At 46.9% G+C, this 10288-nt stretch overlaps 1 protein-coding gene across 5 annotated transcripts in view; it reads left to right on the forward strand.

Annotated features, from left to right (window-relative positions):
• The first annotated feature begins 462 nt into the window (after positions 1-462).
• Plekhb2 (pleckstrin homology domain containing B2) overlaps positions 463-10288 on the forward strand; it is a 34245-nt gene continuing 24419 nt past the window's right edge. For 2 of the 5 annotated variants that reach the window (XM_021168376.2, XM_029478091.1), the window contains exon 1: positions 463-570. The gene's annotated coding sequence lies outside the window, so the exon portion shown is untranslated. Of the gene's footprint in view, positions 571-2826; positions 2934-4814; positions 4901-6902; positions 7042-10288 lie in introns of those variants that run through there. The other 3 variants (XM_029478085.1, XM_029478084.1, XM_029478087.1) reach the window with 3 other exon arrangements.

Raw genomic sequence — 10288 nt, forward strand, 5'->3', positions numbered from 1 at the left:
TACTGCCATGCTGTGTAGCCCAAGCTGCCCTCAAATTTATTATCCTCCTGACTAAGCCTCCCCAGTACTGAGATTACAGCCCTACTAACACCCCCGGCTCCTTCTTCATTTATTATTTTATCCTTATATTTTATATTCTAAGCTATAACATTTCTATGTGAGTTATTGCAAAGACTTCCAGTTTTGTTCCTTGATTGCTGTTTCAGTTTTGACATCTCCATCTTCCTGGTTTTTAAGCATGCAGGTCTTCATTTCTGGCTCTGAGAGGTCCCAGGCTCAGCTTGCCCTTGGCTTGCCCCCAGTCCCGCTGTCACGCTTTTCTCTACGAAGCTCTATGTTAAGAGGCCAAGATCAAGAAACTTAGAACCACCTTTGAGCAGATAACAGCCCAGGTTGAGAGCAACGCCTTGGCTTCGGCCCTGCACCCGGGTGGCACCTGCCTCTCGCGCATGCGCATGGCGCGAGGCGGTGACGCAGGGCCCGGACTCGCGCGTCCAGCGGAGAAGCAGGAGAAGCCGGCGACCTTGCGCTCTCAGCCTGATCCCTGTCTGGCGGCCTGAACATTCGCAGGTGACTGTGCCCGCGGAGCCCCCCTGCGCCCGCGTGCGACCCCTTCCCCGGACCTCCCTGGTCGGAGTACCCCATTCGGCCCTGCTCACGCCCCTCCGGGGGTAACCCGCTTCGCCAACACCCCCTCTCAAAGCCTGGCTCTGGGGAGCTCTAACCTTGCTGACCGCGCCCACTTCCTCGGTGACCCCCCTCAGCCCCTGTTCCTTCCCCCTTCCCTAATGTTCCTCGCTCCCCCCGCCCCCAGCTCTTGCCCTCTTCCTTTTCCAGAGTGCCTCCATTCTGACCCACACCCCTCCCTCGTCCCTAACGTCTTCTATTCTGATGGTACACCCCACCTCACACCAGCTCCTGCCTTTTCCCCAGTATCCATCCTCATTATATTACCCCAGCCTCTCCCTGCCTCCTCCTCACTCCCCCATGTCCTCAATCTTAATTGTATCCCCCCCCCCGCCCTCCGCTCCCCACCCCCGGCTCCTGTCTCTTCAGTGTCCCTACCCTGACAATTCTCTTCCTTTCCCGCCTCCTACCCCTTCCCAGTGTCCCCCATCCTGATTGTATCCTCCCCCCATCCGCCCCAGCTACTGCGTTCCCCCTCCCTCCCTAGCGTCCCCATCCTGATTGTATTCCCCTCCAGCTCCTGACTCCTCCCCTGTCGCTAGTGTCCCACATTCTGGTTGTACTCCCTCCTCCAAGTCTGTCCCTTCCCCACTTCCTGATCTATCCTCCCAGCCCTTCATAGTCTTCCTTAGGGTCCTGACTAGCCTAACGCCCCTCCGCCCCTCCATTTTCCCCTGGGTCCCTGCAGGGATTCTCCAGTGTTCCCCACCATAATCTTTTCTTCTCCTGACCCAGTGACCAGGCCTGTCTTGTACCCTTGCCCTTTCCTCAGGGTCTTTTCCGGGTTCCCCAAAAGCCCACTTTTTTTTTTTTTCCGAGACAAGGTTTCTCTGTATAGCCTTGGCTGTCCTGGAACTCACTTTGTAGACCAGGCTGGCCTCAAACTCAGAAATCCGCCTGCCTCTGCCTCCCGAGTGCTGGGATTAAAGGCGTGCGCCACCACCGCCCGTCCCAAATGCCCACTTCTTGATGTATCCTCCCCAGTCCTACACATCCCTTCCCTGGTGCCCCCTGGTGCCCCCTGTCCTAAATGGTATCTTCCGTAGAGCTGCTTAGCTCTGACCCTCCCTCCCCTTCTCCACCTAAGTCTGATAAGGTGGTGGGGGCTCTTCTGAGGATGGGACCAGTCTGGCCTTTCTGATAGCTCCCGTGACTTCACAAAATACTGCTACTGCTTTACTGAGACCTCAGGGCTTTCTTCTTCCTGGGGTTGCCCTGCTCTGCTGGGCCTCCTGCTTCTCTGCACTTTCATGGTCTGTATTATAGTGCCTTTAGTTTTCCGTGTTTGATTGTACAAGCCCTGACTCCTTTTGGTTACATTTTATTGTTATGCAATAACAATAGTTAGATTGAGACTTTGGGAGGTCAGGGGTTTTTATTTGGGGTAAGCAGAATTTGTTGTGTCCAACTCTCAGGTGCAGAGTGGCTTACAGAGAGACTTCATAAAGGAGTGGAGTGATTTTCAGTGTTTTAGAAAGGTGGGAAGCTCACAGATTCTAACAAGACTACGTGGCTCGTTGTGAACACAGTGACTAATTCCTCCACCCTCCCACCCCCCTCGTGCATTTCATTTGACTTGGATAGGTTGAAGTGACCCATGCAGGAAGTGACCCATGCAGGAAGTGACTTGTCCCACTTTGCAGGAAGTGGTAGGATGGCGACTGGGATTTATTGCCTACTTACTTAGGGCAGGGAGTGTTAGCTGGAGTATTGACCAAACATGGCTGGTGGATTCCAGCCATGGAACATGTGCTGTGGGCTTGCCTTTTGGAGTGAAGAAAGCCCTGTAGCTGAGATCACCGTTGCTTCTGGGTCCTTTCTTAGGATGCTTTGACAGGTAGCTTGGGAAGAGACCCTCTAGCTCAGCAGGTACTTGCCTGGGTTTATCTGGTGTCTGTGGTATTTGTTCTCTGTGTGAGAGATCTCCCACCTATCTTCCTCAGGGCAGGAACCAAAACTGGGTTATGGTGTTTTCCTGTCAGTAATTAATTTACTGAACATAGTAGCTGTTCAGTAAGTTAAGGGTGTAAGCACTTTTTTTTTTTTTTTTGTAAGTCAATCTCCTGATAATAAAAACTGAATTTATGAAACCAGTTTCTCTCTCTCATTATGTCTGTCTGTCTGTCTGCCCCAGCCCCTTTCTATCTCCTATCTTTCTAGCTGGAACCTGAACCTTTAAGTGATAGTTTATGCAGAGAGTCAGTGATCCGAGAGGGAGGCAGATACGCACCTTTGAACGCCCTCTTGTAAGTCAGCTGCAGCCAAAGGCAGCTTACCATGCCAGACACAGTCCCTGAGGTCTATGGTGTCTGTCACCTCTCCTTATTGCCTGCACTGTTCTATGGCAGTCTCATCTTAAGGATTCTGAGTCCTTCGTGCCTCCCTGTGTTGCCTGGACCGGGGGGTTAACTCAGAACCGCAAACCTTGAAAGGGTGTGTGGGTACAGATTGCTTTCTACGACACGGATTACAAATGTGTCCTGTACCCTTAAAATATAGAGTAGCTAGACTGTAGTGCTCGTATCTTCCCTTCCTGTGCTTTTTCATTCGATCTGGTCAGTAATGAGTCATATCTGTAGGTTCTGTATCATATGGGCGGTGGTGGTATCCTACCTCTGCTGCTGTGTGTAGGTAATGCTTAATATGCCTTCATACTTGCCAGGAACTTTCCAGCATAAAGCTGTTTGAAACAGTCAGTAAGCAGTTATGCTGTTGAGATGGGTAAAGAAAAACCAGCAAAGTTTCCCTGAGGCCTGCAGGGCTTAGGAGCCAGGAGGCAAGAGAGCTGGATCAGAGCTGAAAAAACACTTGGAGTGTTTTGTTTGTATGCGAGAGATGGTTTTATGAACTGGCTTAACCTGTGTGTGTGTGTGTGTGTGTGTGTGTGTGTGTGAAATCTGAGCAGTTTTTTTGTTTTCTGTTTTTGTTTTTAAGCACACCCTACAAAAGCAGCACATACCTTTGGCAGCTTTGTTCTGTCCCGTCTCCTGTCAGAGTAGCTGCACAGAAATTTGCTCCTGTAGCACTAGCTATCGACTGCATGAAGGGGCGGGAGAGGAGTGGGTTCTCCTTGACTCCCGAGAGCTTGACCTTGCTTTTAGCTGACATTCATATGCAACTTCTTTCTGTCTTTTTCTCCAGCCTTTTCTTCTGCATTAGTGGATGGCAGACACATTAAAGAATGATTTGATTAGTATCAGCAACTGACCCAAAACTGTACAGTGCAAGCCGAGAGAGGAAAGATGCAATTAGATTGATATTTCTTGTGCAGCCCAGACTCAGGGGTGGCCACGCCCACAGTGGCCTGGGCCTTCCCACATCAGTTATTAATCAAGAAAATGCCCTCCAGGCTTGCCTATGACCAAATGGATGGAGACTTTCTCAATGGAGGTTTCTTTTCCCATGTAGCTCTAAGCTTGTGTCAAGTTGGTGAAACAAAGCCAAAACCAAAAGGCCAACCTAGATGAAATCTGTCTTTATTTTCTGATAATTCTCTTTGCTTTCAAATAGAAAGGGGGGAATTTTAGTGACTGTATTATAGGAACTGAAAGTCAGGAAGCGTGGTCATATATTTTAAAACTTAATAAAGGCTAATGTTTCTAAGTATAGACTTTGGACCCAAAAGACCTGGGTTCAAATCCTCGTTCAGTTGGTCACCTTGGGTAACTTACTTGAGATTTCCAAGCCTTGTTTTTATTATTATTATTATTATTATTATTATTATTATTATTATGTTTTAACTATAAAATGAAAATATACCATCAACTTGATGAAATTTTGGAAAATTGACTGAAATAATATACAAGCATTTTTGGAGAGGGGACTTGACAAATATTTAACCCAAGGTAGCTATTTCTCCAGCAGGTTAAAGGGCCGGAAGAGTCAATGTTAAACAGATTCTGTGATCATTAACATTGACTGTCAATCAACGTGACAAGATCTAGGATGGTCTAGAATACAGGCCTCTGTGCTTGCCTGTGAGGGGCTTTCTGGATTGGGTTAGTTGAGGTGGAAAACTCTCCTCTACATGTGGGTGGCACCCCACAACGGACTGGGGTTCTGGACTGAGTCAGAGGAGAAACCCAGCCGAGGATCAGCGCTTGCCTCTCTCTGCTTCCTGTCTACAGGTGCAAGGTGACCAGAGGCTGCCTGTCTTCACAGCTACGATGGCCCTGTGATCTGGAATAAACCCTTTCTTCAGCAAGTGGCTTTGGTCAGTTATTCTGCCAGAGCAGTTAGGGAAATAACTCAGCTACTCACCATGGGGGTGGGAAGAGCGTCCAGGATCCGTGACCGAATCTGGAAGAACAGAAAGGTTTCAGTTTGGGGTGGTGGTGGCATACTGTGTTCCAGTTATAGTTTATCCCTTTGCATCATTATCATTTGCTGCATTTGTCACTTGTATGTCACATTACAGGATCCAAACATGAACGGAGTCTCACCAGGAGCCCACAGTGAGAGACTTAGTTTTTAAGAGAGCCTTTGAATATTGTAAGAAATGTTGGACTTTTAAGTGTTGACTTTTTTAGTGACTATCGGAACTTTTTAAAGTTGAGATGCTTTAATATTCACTGTTGTTATTAAAATGAGACCTTGAGGACAAACGGAAAAGGGAAATTTATTGTTTAATAGTGTTACATTTGTGTGTCAAGTTGACAGGGGGCCAGTTATGATGGTGTTTTTTTTGTTGTTGTTTTTTTTGGTTTGTTAGTTTTTTGTTTTGTAAACTTGACACACCTTAGAAGAGAAACCTCAATTGAGAAAGTGCGTCCAGATTTTCTGTAAATAATCTGAAGGTGATTATCTTGATTACTGATTGATGTGGGCTGTGCTGCCCCTGGGCAGGTGGTTCTGTGTTGAGTAAGAAAGCAGGCTGAGCCAGCCAGGAGGACCAAGATGGCAAGCAGCATGTCTCCCCCTCCCCATCCCCCACCACGTTGTTGTCTCTGCTCTGGTTCCTGACTGGAGTTCCTGTTTTGATGGTGAGAGGTCAGGAGAGGCCATTAGTAAAGGTGCAACTTCGGTTGCAGTTGGAGCTCAGGGGCTGAAGGGGTCATGGAGAGAAATTGATGTTTGGCCTCATGTGGCCTGGTCAGAGTCCAGGAAGATGATGGCCTGTGATGTGGAACTGTGAGTGAGATAACTCTTTCCTCCCAAAGTTGTTTTGGTCACATCGATAGAAATTTAAGTAAGTTGGGTTTAAACCTCAGCTAAGGCAGTGCATTTGAAGGGAGTTTGGATGCACCAGTGGGAAACCTAGCTCTTGCCTCAAAGCATATGTGGTTTGTTCTTAGACGAATACGGGTGACGACCATGGCCCCAGAACACGGATTCCCTTTTCTCTGGAAGACAAGTTCCAACTGAACAAACAGAACAAACAAAGTCTTAGGTTAGGTCTGGGCACGTGGGTGTAACATCAGTTAGGTTACTAGCACGTGGGGAAAAGCAGGGATTTAGCTGTCTGCTAAGTCAATATGATACGAAGGTTTGCATTTTTTGAAAGAATGTTTGGTCAGATGCACAAGTGGGCATCGAATGGGAGTTAAAGATAGCTCAAGGTAATTTGTCTCTGGATCTGTAACATTCCAACTCTCCACAGTAAGGGAGTTTTAATTAGTACACCAGCCATGTGGAATCTTTGACTTAATTCTGTGGGTTGTTTTTTTGTTTGTTTGTTTTGGTTTTTTTTTGTTTTTTGTTTTTTAAAATTTTGTTGTTGTTGTTTTTGTTTTCGTTCTGGGAACAGCAGTTCACTATCTCATGTTCCTGTTTATTGAAATAATGTGTGTACATATGTTGAAAAGCCCAACATGACTTTAGGCCTTAGAGTAAAAGCACAGGTTTCTTGCCCCAACTCTCACTTTTCTGTTACTAAGGTCAACCATTTTCACCTTTTTAATATCGTATTTGATACAGGATTTACATATATTTCTATGTCTATCTCTATAGATACTGATATAGATATGAGATAACATTTCTGTTGATGTGGGGGTGTGGCCTTGTGCTTTGGGGACTGATCCCAGGATGTGGAAAGAGTTCTGTGTTTGAGCCGTCCTCCCCAGTGGTCTTGTGCTCCCTGGGAGCACCAGCCATCAGTCTGCTTCCTGCAGTCTAGAACCCTCTGGTGGCTGTTCCCTTTTCTCTCTAGAGGGCCCTTCTCTGTGTTGACTGCATCCTCTCAGGTCTGAAGGGTGTCCTCTTGTTCTCTGCTCCAGGTTGGAAAGATCTGTTTGCCATACTGGGTTTGTTCTCATTTCGATCAGATATTTTCTGCAGAGACTGGGTATCCGATCAGGAACCCCAAGACCAAGTTCTCAGCACCAAGGAGACTGACTTGCATCAGAGGGACAGAGGGTAAGAAACAAGAGACAAAGACAGGAGATAGAGAAGAAGGGAGAACCTGAAGAGAACAAGGGAGAGGGGGCAGGGACATTTGTCATGAAATGGGACAAAGGATTGGATAGAGGGGAGACAGATGTGGCACATAGGAAAATGGCAGTTTATAAAGGTAAAGGGGGAAACCCCGTGTTAGGATGAAGTGTTTAATTTTAATTGGCCACGTTACTTAGTTGAGCCAATGGGGGCTTTTGATTGCTGAACTAAAGTGCTTTGATAGATGGACCTCGGAAGTCAGTTCAGCCTCAGGAGGAGGAAGTGGATCAATAAGGGAATAGACCTTGAGGGCTAGCTTTAGGAATATAAGAGTTTTTAGCAAGGAAGAGGGAATGGGGGGGGTGGGAGGGCAAGGCCTGCCAGAACCATGCCCATTACACTGGAGCTGGCCAGAGTCCCTTCATCTTTGTTAGATTATAGACGGACGCAGGGTCCTTGGAACACACACATGTCCATGTCTTTTATCTCCTTGGACAATAGTGGGTATGGAATTTGGGCTTAGAATCCATTTCCCTTATCACAATGAAGCTTCATTGCCCCATAATTTCTAGCATTGTATTTTAAAAAATAACATTTATTATTTTATTCTTTATTCTTATGTGTAAGGGTGCTTAGGATGTCTGTGCATTGCATGTACAAAATGCCTGCAGAGCCCAGAGAAGGTATCCAGTTCTCTGGGAATAGAGTTACAGACACATAGCTGCTCTGTGGGTGGTGGGACTCAAACCCGGGTCCTCTGGAAGAACAGCCAGTGTTCTTAACCTCTGAGCCACCTCTCCAGCCCTGGCTTCTTACATCATTGATGAAGATGTCTTAGACCTTTCTATTTTTTTCCTCTGTACATCAGGGTTTCAGTCATCTATTTTACTGAGGATTTATCTGTTTGTTTTTGTGATACTGTCCCTATCAGCCCTGGCTGGCCTGGAACTCACTATGTAGATAGAGTAATCCTTGAACTTCCAGAGATCCACCTGCCTATAGGTGGTAGGACCCTGGGATTAAAGGCACATACCCATCAGGCCCAACTAGTCTGAGTAGTTTAATGACAGCAGCAACAACAAACAACAGCAAAGCATGCACGTGTGTGCAGCGCCCATGGATCCAGAAGAGGGTATAGGATCTCTTGGAACTGAAGTTGTAAGTGCTTGTGAGCAGGCAGCCATGGATGCTAGGAACTGAACTCTGCAACGCTGTGTGTACTCCCAACTGCTCTGCCTCCCTTCGGCCCCTAGGAGCTTTTAAAAGTTCTAAGGAATCTAGGAGCATGTTGTTCTGGGAAACATTATCTTACCACTACTTCTTTGTTCTTTCTCGGTGGTTTTTCCAAAATCACGTACGCTGGGTATTTATTTATTTTATTTATTTGTTATTTATTGATGCTGAAAGTTATATAACCTTTGTTTTTAGCAGAATTGTTTTTCCTTTTAAAATGTCTATTTAAGCAAGGCAGTGTGGCACATGACTTTAATCCTGCACTCAGGAGGTGAAAGGAGATGAATTTCTGAGTTTGAGGCCAGCCTGATTCTGGTCTATAGAGCAAGTTATAGAACAACTCTAGCTACATAAAGAAATCCTGTTTGAACCTTCCTCCAAAAAAAAATTTTTTTTTTCATTTTTGTTTAATTAGAGGCAGCACAGTCAAGAGCATGGCACTGCCCCAAAGAAGCCCTAAGTTTGGTTCCCAGCATCCACAGTGGGCAGCTCACAGCCACCTGCAACTCCCATTCCAGGGGATCTGCGGCCCTTTTCTGGCCTTCTCAGGCATCTGCATACATTTGGCAGACTACAGGCACACCTACACGGAAATAAAAATGAAGAGACCCTCTCTTGAAACCAAAAGGAATTGTCTTAAAATTTAATCATTTAAAATGTTTTTATTTATTGAGTGTGCACAGCCACATACACTGTATACACATAAACCAGATTACAGCCCCAGGGTTCAGGTTTAAATAGAAGGTTAGGAAGCATTCGTGCCTAGCCCAGCAGTTCTGGTCCAGGTCTGCAGCATTGGCTCATCTTTGGTAGAACACCATCCAGCCCCAGTGGAATCTCTCTGGGAGACATGCCTCCCCTGTGGCAGAATCAGGTTTCAACTTTTTCCTGCCGGCATGAGACTCCCCGAAAAATTCCATTTCTCCAGAGACCATTGTTCTCAAAGTGTTGTGATCGGGAGTGGAGTTCAGGACTGGGTTGCATTGTTTTCTCTGGGGTGGAGGGCCTGGGCTGTGCCCCATGCTGCTTTTGGCCTGATAGAAACCTGGAAACAGTGGTTGTGTGTAGAGGGGCACTGCCCAGGAGACCAGAAGACAAAACGGCTGTTTACTTCCTTATTCTGCCCTGGGTCACATGGCCTCACACCCCAACTCCACTGCCTCCGGAGATACGCCCTGCAGCTGGCCAACTGTCCTCTGACCTGGGTGGAGAGCTGTGAGGTGTCATGGGGTGTACCCAATGACAGGGCTTCTTCTGACCTTCCTGTAGACACTGTGTAAGTGAGAGCCTGCCTGACAAGCCCTGGCACAGTCCTCAGCTTGTGAACGCAAGGGTCAGATTCCCAGGGCTGTTACCTTAGCAGCTCACGTTCAAGCTGCCTACAATCCTGCTCCTAGCTTTTCCAGTCCCAGGACTCCCGAGCCCTCCATCAGAAGTCAGGCCGAAGTCTGGTCCTTTTGGTTGTAAGCCTAGCCTTTTGTCCTAGCATGCATACCTAACATCATAAGTAGTAAATCCAACATGCATCCCCATCAACACGCTTCTTTCATGAGAGAGTCCTATAGGCAAGTCTGTGGGCCTATGGGCAAGTCTGTGGGCCTATATGGGCAAGTCTGTGGGCTTATGAGCAAGTCATTGTCTTGCTTATGATTGTTATGGAGGGCCCGGCTCCTGGGATATGTAAGAAAGCAGGCAGCTCAAGGAAGAGAAGCAAGCCAGTAAGTAGCATTCTTCTGTGCCTTCTGCTTCAGTTCTTACCTCCAGGTTCCTGCCTTGGCTTCCTTCAAGGGACTGTGACCCTGCATGTGTAAGCTAAACAAGCCATTTCCTCACCAAATTACTTTTGGTCAGTATGTTTATCACAGTAGCAGGAAACAAACTAAGATGCATTTCTAGCAGTGCCGCAGTCTAAACTTTAATGCTTAAGCACCGTCCAGCCTTCACTGGTAGGACTGTTTCTTCTCCTTTTCCTTTTCCTTTTCCTTTTCCTTTTCCT

The sequence above is a fragment of the Mus caroli genome, chromosome 1 (assembly GCF_900094665.2).
Source record: "Mus caroli chromosome 1, CAROLI_EIJ_v1.1, whole genome shotgun sequence".
In the NCBI taxonomy this organism is placed as follows: Eukaryota; Metazoa; Chordata; class Mammalia; order Rodentia; family Muridae; genus Mus; species Mus caroli.